The 13,408-nt window shown below is 31.7% G+C and overlaps 1 protein-coding gene and 1 pseudogene across 1 annotated transcript in view; both read left to right on the forward strand.

The window, feature by feature from the left end:
* The window catches only part of SEMA3E (semaphorin 3E), a 234,294-nt gene that overhangs the window by 70,287 nt on the left and 150,599 nt on the right, over positions 1–13,408 (forward strand). The window lies entirely within an intron of this gene.
* LOC112474072 lies at positions 10,001–10,119 on the forward strand (annotated as a pseudogene).

Below are 13,408 nucleotides of genomic sequence, written 5' to 3' on the forward strand. Positions count from 1 at the left end.
TATATGACTATATCTAAATATATAAATAAATATATATCATATTATTATAATTATGTAATAATTATAAATGGATATATCTATATTCTGTCAAATACCCTTAGGGAAAAGTATCATTTTGCAAAAGAGAGAACTAGCACTCAAGAAGATAACCTATCTGAAGTTCCACAGCTAACAATCTTCCCAGATAGAGTTTAGACTTTTTCTCTTGCTCCAAGTCCAATATGATTTTTGCTACATCAGAATTAATGATCAAAAAATGCAATAAGTATTAATACTTTATTTATGATTACTAAACACCGAAATGAGCTTCAATCATCAACTAACCATGTAGCTGGTTAAATTTTTATTTCATTCAAAACCTATGAGCAGAAATAACATCGAAACAATATCACTTTTGACTGATGAGCTAACTGGAATTCACAATTCAAGGAAAGCAAAAAGGAGACTCAAATTTGGAAGCTTATATTTAATTTATGTTGTATTTCTTTTTTATTAAAGAAAATATATTTTGAAATTTGATTTATGAATGACATGACATTATTAGTCATTTCTAATTACACTAAAGATGAGAGTTTTATTCTTCCATATTTAGGATGCTAAAGTAGAAGAATTATTTTCTCATTTTTTTGTGGTTTGTCATTGTAGCAATGATTTTCAACCATATTTTTATTAAAATGTATTAAAATATTTAGTTTGGTTCTGAAATGTAACCATAATTTAAGAAATCCATCTGGAATACATCTCTGTTAATATTAGTGGCTCTATTATTTTTTTTCTGCTTCATAATTTGACAAATGCGTTTTTTGAAAAGTGGATAAAAGTATATTTGTATAACTTTGTTTCCCTCCCAAAATGCCACATTTTACATTTTAAAGGGAAATTACTAAAGAAATGTTCTTTAAACAATCCTGTAGTTGTCTTTTGAAACCAAATACCAGTAGCAAAGAAGACCACAAAAAATTATTCAGTAAAATCTTGGAATCAGTCTCTAGAAATTAAAACAATATGAATAATGCCTGTTTTAAAAAAATCAGGGCTGGTATTTTTTATATAATTTATTTTCTGAAATATTACTCATGGTGTCCTGGGGCACCTATGGTGATGTATTAGTCAGGAATCTCCAGAGAAATAGAACCCATAGGATGTATATATAGAAAGAGAAAGAGACATTGCAAGGAATTGGCTCATTCAATTATGTTGGATCAGAAGTCTCAAAATCTGCACTTGGTAAGCTGGAGACTCAGGAGAGCTGAAGGTGTAGTTTCGGTCTGAAAATCAGCAGGCTGAGGCCCCAAGAAGTCTTTTTTTCAGTTCCAGTCTGAAGGCAGGAAAAAACCAATGATCATTCAGTCAGGCAGGTGGAGTTCCCTTTTTCTCAGCCTTTTTTGTTCTTTTCGGGTCTTCAATTAATTGAAAGAATCCCTTCTACTTTAGGGAAGACAATCTGCTTTACGCAGTCCACTGATTGAGATGTTAATTTCATGGAGAATATCTGCACCAGACGCACCAAGAATAATATTTGATCAAAAGTCTGGGCATTTCATGGCCCAGTCAAGTTGCAAGGTGACATATAAAATTAACTATCTCTGGTGATATCTTCAAGTTTAAGATGTACAACATAATGATTATATGCACACACACACACACACACACACACATATATATGACAGAATAATTACTGTAATGCTGTACATTACATCCCCAGAATTTATTTGTCTTATAACTGGAAACTTGTACCTTTTTACAACCTTCACCTATTTCTCCAACCCCAGCTTCTGAAAACCACTAATCTATGCTCTTTTTCTATGTGTTTGGCTTTTTTTTTTACATTCCACATATAAGTGTGATTATTTTGAATGATTTTCTTAAATGACTGTAGTGATCTCAAGACTTTCTCTCCACCATGTATTGAAAGTGCTTACTATATATTACAGCTACTTTTCCAGATTATTAAATTACAAATATTATGAAAGCTATTATTAGGAACTATTTTTGATAACAAGTTAAAAATAGTGCTTAACTGAACAAGGACCTCAATTTTCTCCTATAACTTGGGTACACAGAAAAAAATATTTATCCTTCTAAACTATTTTAATATAGAAAAACCATGTGACTGAGCTGACAACCTTGAGTATATGTGCAAATAAGAAGCTAATTATTTCAGAAACACGTGGTGTACAGTTTGAATGAAGTTATAATATCTTCTTCTTGAGAATAAAACTTGGGGTTTTCCTCATATCCCCATCCCAGAATAATTCTTAGTTGGGAACAGTGGGGACTAGAGGAACATGTATCTAACCATCTAACCATTATGCTAAAGAGAAACATACTACTGCAATAGTAATTTCATTCTTCAGAAAAATAGATAGAAAATAAGAATATTTTTCTTTGTGCAACTGTTAGTATCTTTACTGACACAAAATATAAAATTTAATTTATTGTCAAATATTAACTAATGTTTGTTTAAAATAACTGTCTGTTTTTTGAGTTCCTTAATAACTGGCACTCATGTTATTAATGAACATTGTTTAATATTTTTAAATTGGAAATAATGATGAGCATTGAAATATTTATAATGTGAATTAGGTAGAATAAATTTTAAATTATTTCCCCATATTAAGTACATTAGTTTAAGTAAAATCTTATTTTAATGTGCTTTGTTAATTTATTAAAATATATTATTATACTATTAGTACTTATATTTAAAAATACATAATAGTGATTATTTTGATTTTATGTCCTAGTTATAGATAAATATAAATTACTTATCTTTTACCTGCCCAATGAAAAATTAGACAACATTCATTTTAACACAATGCATCTAATTGAACAAAACATAAATATAACATAGATATATTTGAAAAACATATAACAGACATAATTGAAAAAAAACATAAATTACATAGATTTAGAGATAAAAAGCAAATTTACTTTTAATAAAATATATTGATGTACAACTTTACTGATCTTTATCTATTGTGTTCCTTACATTTTCCAGCAATCTTTAAACTTTGTAAACTAATTCATAAATCTATCTTGAGATCCTCAGGTGGTGGTTTCTGTCATTATTATGCGCCTACTACTTGTACCTACAAATGCCTCCACTGCACATACCCTATAAAATAAAACATAGAGTCATTAAAATTTAGAATTTGTTTCCTATCTCTTCAATGTCTAGATCTTTTCCTAAACATGGTTTTCTCATAAAATATAAAATTCATGAGAGCAGGAATCATTGCCTGCTTTATTCACCATTTTATCATGGCTCTAAAAACTATGCCTGGCATCTAGCAACAGGCTCAAGTAAATAGTTTAAATGAGTGAATAATAATAATAATAGCCACTTGACGGTAATATGGATTGAATGAGAACATCCATGCAAAGTCCTTGACAATCTGAAAAGTTTATTTCTTCACATATATACCAAATTATTATCAATAATTACTTCAGGAAGAAAACGAAATATGCAGGGAGAATAAGCAGAGGGGAAACAATTTTTTTCCTTCTTTTACTTTCTGTGTCTTTTTTTTGAAAAAGTTCATGTGGCCTATATGGACATTTTTTGTCCTGCCAGAAAAAGAACAGAGAAAAGTACAGTTGAAGCTGCCTTTTTCATTTATTATAAGTTATAATGAGGACACTCACAGGGAGCAGAACAAAAATAGTAAAGTCTGCATTTTAAAAAAGAGGATGTTAGAGAAAATGCTGGATAATGGCATAGACCATCTTGGGGTGAAATTTCCTTGGCAAGGTCCCCACACTCATTGTCTGTGTATCTACAAGGATGGCTAGTTTATGATGAGTGATCTATGCTATCAAACATGAATGCGAAATAAAGAAAAATGAAAAGGATTTGCTAAAGTATGGTAGTTACTATATTTGGGGAAAAAAAATGAGAAGGCATCAAGAGGATGCAAAAAGATGATCCAATTTTCTCATGTGTAAAATAGGTAAGCCAGAGTATCTCTAGTGGCCCTTACATATGTAATAATTATGAGTTGATTCTTTCACTGATTTGCACTGACATATGGGCAAATCACAATTACACTATACCTCAGCTTCTTTGGTTCTATTTTATGCATGGGAAACATATTTGCCTTTAGTGGAAAAAGGAGTAGGCAATTAACAAAGGGAATGGAAATCGTCTAGAGTACAGATTATTTTAGATAATAAGACACATACTTTCATCTTTATGGTGAGGAAAAAATTCTATGACTTCCACTATGTACTTTGTTCTTTCAACTCCACTTAAGTGGGAGAAAAAAAAAAAGAAAATGAACACACTCATCCACAAACTTTTGGATGCAAAACATAGACTAGCATTAGATAGATTTACTCCTGTACCTTATGTCAAGGCCATATATTTTTGTCGTTGTTGAATTTCAGTTCTACAATAAATTAAATAGGAAAAGTAGTGTTTGCTTAACAGAATTCAAGGCTGCAACTATTCTATTGGAAGAATGTTTCTTCCACTTACATTTAAATTGTTTTTAGTGAATTGGATTGTTTCTGTGAGAAACCTGTTTTTAAAGTGTTATTATACTTGTTAAAGGGTGAATGTTCTAGAATTACGCATTAAGAATAATGCATGAAGGACTTTTCCCTCTTTTACCTTAAGTGGCAAGATAATTGCTCTTACGTTACTGGACTAGGAAACTGTTGATATACTACATTTCATAAATCAAATTTTATTAAATAGCCCAATATTTTTATCAACTTTCTCAAATGTATCTATATTTCTAGAATGATCAGCAAAATTGGCCCCCCTCTATATAGATCTTGAAAGTTTTATTGGGTGCACATATTTATACTTAAGGCCTAGAGAAGTGTGGCTGCTGCCTCATGTCGAGCAGTTTGATTTCAGCTTTTCTATATGGAATCATCTTTTCGTTTTTTGTTAATTTGACAACCTTAACTTAAGGTTACTGTTGAAATTATAAAAGAAAATACAAATGTTTACATCTATTTTACATAGAAAGTCAATCATTATTTGATCATAAAATGTGAAAAATCACTTTATACGTGCAATATACATGACTGGGTTAAAGTCACTATAAAAAAACTTTATTATATTGATGTATTTATGTTCAAATCTGATTATGAGAATAAATTCTTGATGTATTCGGTGTCAAGAGTGGCATACTTAAGTATGCTAGGTGAAATATTACTGATATATTAAATTTTAAAGTAATAATTCAGCAAAGAAAATAAAATCAACAGAGATAGAGAAAACAATTAGGCCACAATCTTGATAATCATTAGCTTAAATGATACATGTGTGGGTATTCATAGTACTGTTCTCTCAACTCCTATATATCTTTGAAATTTTGCATGAGACAAATATAAAAATCTTGACCTAAAAGAGACATTGCATAGTTCTTCAAAGATGAGTAATCAAGAGATGTTCTATTTAATGTATGGATTAAAATGATGTAGGGGTGGAAAAAAAATCTTTTTCTTTTACCTTTCTAGATTCTTGTCTGAGGCTCTGAACAAAAGACAGATTATTAATAAGAGAAAAGCATACACATTTATTTAACATAAGTTTTGTGTGACACAGGAGCCTTCATAAGAAAATGAAGACCTGAAGGAGTTGGTTAAATCTGAGCATTTTAATGCTAGGTTTGATGAAAAGTGGAAAGCCATGGGAAAATATGGGAGGAAAAAGGAGTAGGAGCTGAATGTAGTAAACTGGGGGAAAATTAGCAAGTCCTGTTCATTTGGATTCCTCTCAGCAGCCCTCTGTGTTTGGAGACAAAGATGCTCCTTTCCTCCGGCACGGAAGAGCACATGAGGGTCTTAAAACCTGCATCAGAAGAGAAAGAAGTGAGGCTCAGAGAATCCTTTCAAGACCTTCCATTTCCCAAATTCCTTCAGCTTAAAATACTCAATGTGCCGAGTTGCCATAATTTGGAGTAGCAATTTCTGAACCTTGTCGATTGATAACTTTGTCTGTATAACTATAAACTTATAAAGCTTTAAGGAGAAATTGGTATAACCTTTGTAAAAGTGTGGAACTACCTAAATATTCACATACTCTATGATCTGGCAATTTAACTTCTAAGTATATATCCTAATGAAACTTGTATATATCCATCAGGAGACATACAATAATGTTTATAACATTTTTTATAACAACAAAAAATACTGAAAATAGCCCAAATGTCCATCAAAAGAAAGATGGGTATATAAATTTAGAATGTACTTACCATGTAGTAACATGCAGCAGGGAAAATTAATGAAATATGATTATGTTAAAGATTCTTAAAAATATAACACTGAGTGAAATAAAAACACATAACAGAACACATAAGTTATGATATTGCTTTTATAAAGTGCAAAATAAAGGAAAAATAATCTAGTATCGGGATAATTTTTTAAGGAAGAATGAAACATAAGATTCAGGATAATGATTACCTCTTAGAAAAATTTAAGAGGATGAGTTAAGAAAAAGAAAACACATGGAAATGACATAGAACAGGAAAGATTCTAGATCTTAAATTGATTAATAGGTTCACAGGTATCTATGTTTTACAATTTATAATATAACTACTCATACTAAAATATTCACACATGTGAATAAATACCAGAGAGCTCAGAGCTTCGTTTTTCTTGGACTTTTTATTAAAATAGACCCATAGTAATCTCAGAAAAGAGTTTCTGTAACTTGGTACTATTAACATTTTGCATTGGATATATTTTTTGTGCTGTGGGAACATTTTGGAATTGTATTATATTTAGCAACATTCCTGGTTCCTACTCACTAGATGCTAGTAGCAAGCTCCCAGTTTTAATAACCAAAAAGGTCTCCAGACATTACCAAATATCCTTTGGGCAAAAATCACCCCCAGTTTTACAAGAATAATTTATGTGAGATTTACATGAAATAAGATTGTGTTCACTTGCAGCCAAATTTGAACACTAAAAACCCTAGGGCTACAACCCTTACGCATAATACATTGTATTTTATATTAGTCATACTATTTTTAATTTGTCATGTCTTTGTATTGTTATGTGAAGGATGTCTCAAAGAATCTGCAAAGAACATGCACTTAGATACCCTACCATAGTTCTGACTCTGACAAACGTAAATTCTTCCACTTTTTAATGAGCTTGCCCACATTATTCTGTCTGCCATGACTTCTATCTCTAACCAAGTACTTGCAATCCTTACCCCAGAAAGCAAAACAAGTCTCTCTCCTCCTTCGTGTTTCCACATAACTTCCCTGCAGTCTTTGAAGCACTTATCCACACTATTACAATTCTGTGTGTGTATGTGTGTGTGTGCATGTGTATGTGTGTGTATCTCTAGCTTCCTCAGTTATTTCCTTTAAAGTTGGTACCATCTTTGGTATATAAAGATGAGGATGCCTTCTTCATCTTTATATACCAAAATTTAGCTTAATATCTGGCCTCAATAAGTAATTAATACATGTTTGTTGAATACATATGAATAAATAAATGTATTAATTAATTTGGGGGCTTTGCTTACTCCAAAATAGTAGACAAAATCGATCAGTTCTGTCACTTATTCAATACTGAAAATAAATCAAACAGAATTTGACTTTTTTTGGTAAAAAACTAAGCATTTTATTTATTTAAATAAAATTTCCCTGCTGCATGTTACTACATGGTAAGTATATGCTAAATTTATATAGCCATCCTTCTTTTAATGGACATTTGGGCTATTTTCAGTATTTTTTTGGCATTGTAAAAAATGTTATAAACATTATTGTATGTCTCCTGATGGATATATACAAGTTTTATTAGGATATATACTTAGAAGTTAAATTGCCAGATCACAGAGTATGTGAATGTTTAGGTAGTTCCACACTTTTACAAAGGTTATACCAATTTATAGTCCTACCAAATGAGCATATGGATGTCCCTTTTAATTCACATATCAAAACTTAGTATCAAAACTTAGTATTATTTGATTTCTTTACTTTTTCAATCTGATGAGTCTAAAATTGTATGCCATTAATTTTCAGACTAAAGCTGTGTAATCAGGATTCTAACTCGGGTTCACCTGATAGGCTATTCCATTAATAATTCTTTGTACATCTCATTGAGGGCTTAATTTTGTTATGATTTGATTACTAATGAGGTTGAAAACTTTTTATATATGTATTAACATTTATATTTTCTCTTTTGTGAAAGCCTAAACATTTTTCATGACTATTTTTCTATTGGGATGTTTGCTTTTATCTTGTTAATTTTTAGATATTTGTATAAATTTTCTAGTTCTGTGTGATGTCAAGGATTAATGATCCCAGGAAATGGTTGGAGTTTCTACTTGTCAACTCTTCAGAATTACTTCATTAAAAAAAATAATTCATTGATGGGTAGATGATAGGATGTTAAGAAAAGGAATCCCATTTTCAGATATTCTTGATTTAATATATTTTATCTTTAATCTGTCACAGTGTAATAATAGAGAGTGATACTGAAACTGGTGGCTATTCTGTACATAAAACACATGCAAAAAAATTCCTTAAAAGGTCATATGTTTCCTTGATAAATGAATGGAATGTTAGATGGTAACTGCTCATTCACTTAGAATGTAGTACTGTGTTTACCTTTTGAAAAAGATATGTCACAACTTTTAAAGAATCTACAAAAGGTGAAGAAGAAAGAGCAACAACTCCATTTTGCCTTATTTCGAAAGGATAAATATAAAAGCTGAAATGAAATATTGCTTGCTTCTGTGTGTATATGCATTCCACTCATATTACTGCATACCACACATATATACAGGAATTCAGAAGTGAGCCTCTGGGAATTTAATAGAATAACCATTTTGAGATAATAACAATATGATCAGTCTTTCAAAGCAGGGATTTCAGATCAACACAAAGTATCATCTGTCCTATGCAGTTATGTAGGTGTTACCACTTCAAATGATAGGTGACCTTCATATTCAATAACCACATGTGTTTAATATTGAAAAGGGATTAGATAAATGAAGACAGTTGATTTTCTTGGCTCTTGATGTTTCTTTAACATACTTTCTGTGGATTGACTTGTGTAACCTCAAACAATGTAAATAAAACTGGGGTCTTTACTTTGCAAAAATAATGGACTAGAGTAAATTTAGTGCAGAATAGGGGAAGGTGTTCCGACATTCCACTAATAATAGTGTGGATGATCGACCTTGTTTGCATTAAATTAGAAAAACTCCTTGATTTTGAAAATGAAAACTCCTAAATATGATTATCTACCATTCATTGCTGAGGTGAAATTGGTAAGGCAAGAAACACAAAGAAAAAAAGAGGGGTGGAGTTGAATTTGACCTCACAAAGATAATATTCTAGGAAAATGACAAGACAGTCACGTTACTGACACTAAAAAGAAAACTTAGAATATCTAAAGCATTTGTCTGGGGCCTAGTGGAAAATGGAAAAAAGTGAATAAGCTCATTTTAAAATGTTATTTTATCTTTAAAAGCCATCCATATTGGTGAGATGTAAGATTGAATAACGGTGAGTTATACATTAGATGTACATACAGAGACAATAATGATTCAATGAAAATTGATAAAGTAGTTAAATCAAAACTTCCATCAATTTTTAATAATAGGGATGAGATAAAAATAAAACATCAAAATGGTTTAAATAAATTATTAAAGTAGTTGTTAGACTCTGTGTCAAAGAAAATAGTGACAAATGTCTAAAATAGATGAAGAGTCACTGGAGTTAATTATCAGATTAATAAGTGGTGGAATCAGGATTCTAACTCAGGTCCGTCTGATAAGCTATTCCATTTATACTTACCTGTATCCTTTAGAGTATGTAATCATAATGCTTGAATATTTAGAAATGAGAATAGTACTGGTTTATTGGGGGATTAAATGAGATAACATGTTAAAATATTTTATAAATTAAAGAGATTGTCAAGGATAAGTTAGTATAGGATATTGATAAAATGTTTCCACATGACTCAAAAATTAAGTCTGTTATATGGTAGAATGTTAATTTTCATAACAAAAATTTCTATTCTGGTCTACGGCCATGCCACCCTGAACAAGCCCGATCTCATTTGATATCCGAAGCTAAGCAGGGTCGGGCCTGGTTAATACTTGGATGGGAGACCACCTAGGAAGACAAGGTGCTATAGGCATAAAAAATAAGGCATTGTAAGCTGACAAGTTCCTTGAAATCTGTGAGGCCAACAGGGTTGCCTCACCTAAAAAAATTTAAAAAAAAAAAAAGAGGAAAAAATTTTCTATTTGGTGGGAAAGGAATACAGTTATAAATGTGATATTAGTTTCTGATTTGTTCTATTTTCATACTTAAAAATTCCCAGAAAGCAATGTGGCTTTTTCTTTTCTTTGTCTTGGGGGTGTACGTGGTGCTAGGCTGAAAGAATAAGTTACCAGACAAACATAAACCCTCTCTCTGGCTTTTGTTTTTCAAAACCTAAATGTTGAGGGTTTATGCTTAGAGGTAGAGAGGTACGAGTTGAATTTGTAGATGAGAAGAGTCCTTAGTACAGAGGGGCCAGGGAGTTGGGGCATTTGGGGAGAAGTGGGAATTCTTACTCTCCTTATTTTCCTCACTGTAGGGAGGTAATCAGTCTGAAGGAAATTCTGTGTGATATACTTGGGGAGAATGTACTTAGTGCTCTAGGCACTAAGATGCTCAGCCTCAGTAAGAATCTTAATGCCCAAGTTTGAGAAACACCAGAGGAATAACAACCTGTTAAGGGACTATGCAGCCTAGAACTTCAGTCACATTACAGGTGATGAGTGTGGATCAAAGAACAGAGAATCTGCCCACCAGATATTCTGTCTGGATAGGAAAGACCCTAAGAGGCTTTTCTTAAGACTCTATGGAAAGGGAAGAACTCCTAATAGTGCATTAAATTGAAACTCCTCCTTCCTGTTTAGTGGCGTCTTAGAGTCATATATAATTTTATTTAGATAAACAAGATATTTTATACCTATCTAGAGTACTATAATACTCATAACTGCTATAAAAAAGATAAATTCTAGGGGAAGGAGCAAATCACAGACCTTTATATGTCAACTTGCTTTTAGAAAGCAATGAAAAACTTGAAGAAGGGCTCTCAGGTTAAGAAAAATTAAGTAATTAAATATTTTTAATTACTTGTGGAATTACAGCATTGGTGTGGGTGTGAGAAGTGATCAAGTTCATCTCACTTCTCTGTTTCTTCGAAAGCTCTTAAACATAGGCATGAAACTGGAGAAAGGAAAGCCTTGGCAATAGACATCATGCATTAAAAGAGTAGAGAAAGATTAATCCAGGAACAAAGTCAGGAAATAAAGGAAACCAAAAATTAAAAAAAAAAAGCTCTGGTTCCTGAACTTACCTTGGACTCAATGGAGCCAGATAAGGAAGAAGATATTCTACTGAGGATAGCAGAGTTCACCCAACATGATCTGGCAGCCTCGTCCAGACTGGGAAATACTACCCATTCCTCCTTCTTGTACATTTTATTTTCTGTTGAAAGATTCATGATTACTCTAGCATCAGAGTGGGTGAGTTTTTCTTATGTCTGCCTTAGTAAACCTATTGGAGTCTGGCGGCTTGCCTTACCTGGCAGCTAAAAGGCAGGATGTACCCCACTGAAATTCTGTGGGTGGAAGAAAATTTGCCTTGGCCTGTGTTTGCATTAAACAAACCTACTAACCACCACCTCTAGCAGCAACCAAGTGCTTTTGGCAAGCAGCCAATTTTCTAAGGGTAAACATAAATCTTTAAATATGATTTGATAAAAATATAATATCATACTTTCTTTGTTTTGGGGGTGTTTATAGCAAAGTATGCCTGACCACAGTAGAACCACACTACTATGGGTTATCTTCCTTATTTAGGCTGTGAAAATGGCAGAATGAGTAATTTCGTTGTGAAGAGAAAGCATAACCATACAGAAAATTGAAGTTGACAGCATTTTTGCATGAAATCTGGACTTTCTGCTAAAATTTTAACAATAGTTTTGCAAACTGGAGAAAAATTAGGAAACATTATAGACCAACGATTCTACTGCTATCACCATGATGAACTGTTCTCAGAATATTTGACCTTATGTGGTGCCTATGGATAAATAATGTGCAGTTCCATAGACTGTGATTTCTGACTCTGCCTAAATGTTAATAATAACCTAGAATATGACTTATTAAAGTTTACAAAAAATAAACTCGATAAGTTATTGAATAAAATGATAAAATGTATAAATATGAATGTATTATTAATAATAAAATTATATTATACATGGTATACTAATAAATAAAATATAATATAATTTTTATTTGAATATACTTAGGACTCTAATTCAGTATTCTAGAAGAAAATTTGGCTCTAGTTAACATTTGTTACCTTTTCAAAATTCAAAACTTTTCAATCCTCACATTGGCCAGTGGTTGAAATTTTAGTAAGGATGGTTTGTTAGTTTATTCTCCATCTTGTTTTGAGTTGCTTATATTTTTCAATTACAGCCATTTTTGTTTCTCAACCAGTCATTATGTTTGCTTAATTATATTTTCAATGTATTTTGTTTAATTAAATTTGTTTAAACAACTTTTTGTTTAAACAACTTTGAGTAAGATAAATATCTCTCCATCAATAGAATTTTGACCTAAGATTTGGTAACATTTACTTTAACTAGTTTGCTTTGCATTTTAAACACAAATCTGCCATATCTTTATTGCTAAGGAGATAGATATACATATAACTTGGATGTGTACTGTATTATGAATCACCAATTTATTCTTCATTGGAACATAAGACTTGGTAGGATAACAAACATGAGATCTTTTCCTGGCCTCTCAAAGAAAAGTTTGAGAGACACTGATAAAATATGATTTCAAAGTACATAATTGGATATTGATACAAATCTAATTTTGACCCTAAAGAGAAATGTAAAGGAGCTAATGGAGAAAAAAGAAATGCATATAAGACTTGTTGTGAGTAAAACTGTAACATGAGGAATGTTGGCCTTTTTGTCTTGGTCTCTCTCCTTGACATTTGTTACTGCCCTGCTGCCAAGAAACTGGAGCCTGTCCATTTGGAAGTTACCATTCCTTTTCCTACTGCACCCTCTCACTAGCCCTACACTTGTCCTGCATTCACTATATCCTCTCCTCTACTCTGCATACAACAAAATGCCTTCAACATATTGTATCAAGTACACAGTGCTTCACCTAGCTAAGTTACAAAATCATCCTGTAAGCCTGTTCAGGTTACAGATCCCTATAAATCTTGGTGTATTAGTGAAGCACTGAAAAATACTGATATAGTTAATTCAGCTAAAAATGGAACTTTTTTCTCAAATAAAAAAGTGAAACATTATAAAATATAAGCATGAAGTTCTGCCTCATCCATTAACCAGTGCTGACACATTGTAACAACTGGTCATATTAGATATTACATATATATGATATATATTA

This window comes from Pteropus alecto, unplaced genomic scaffold, assembly GCF_000325575.1.
Source record: "Pteropus alecto unplaced genomic scaffold, ASM32557v1 scaffold69, whole genome shotgun sequence".
In the NCBI taxonomy this organism is placed as follows: Eukaryota; Metazoa; Chordata; class Mammalia; order Chiroptera; family Pteropodidae; genus Pteropus; species Pteropus alecto.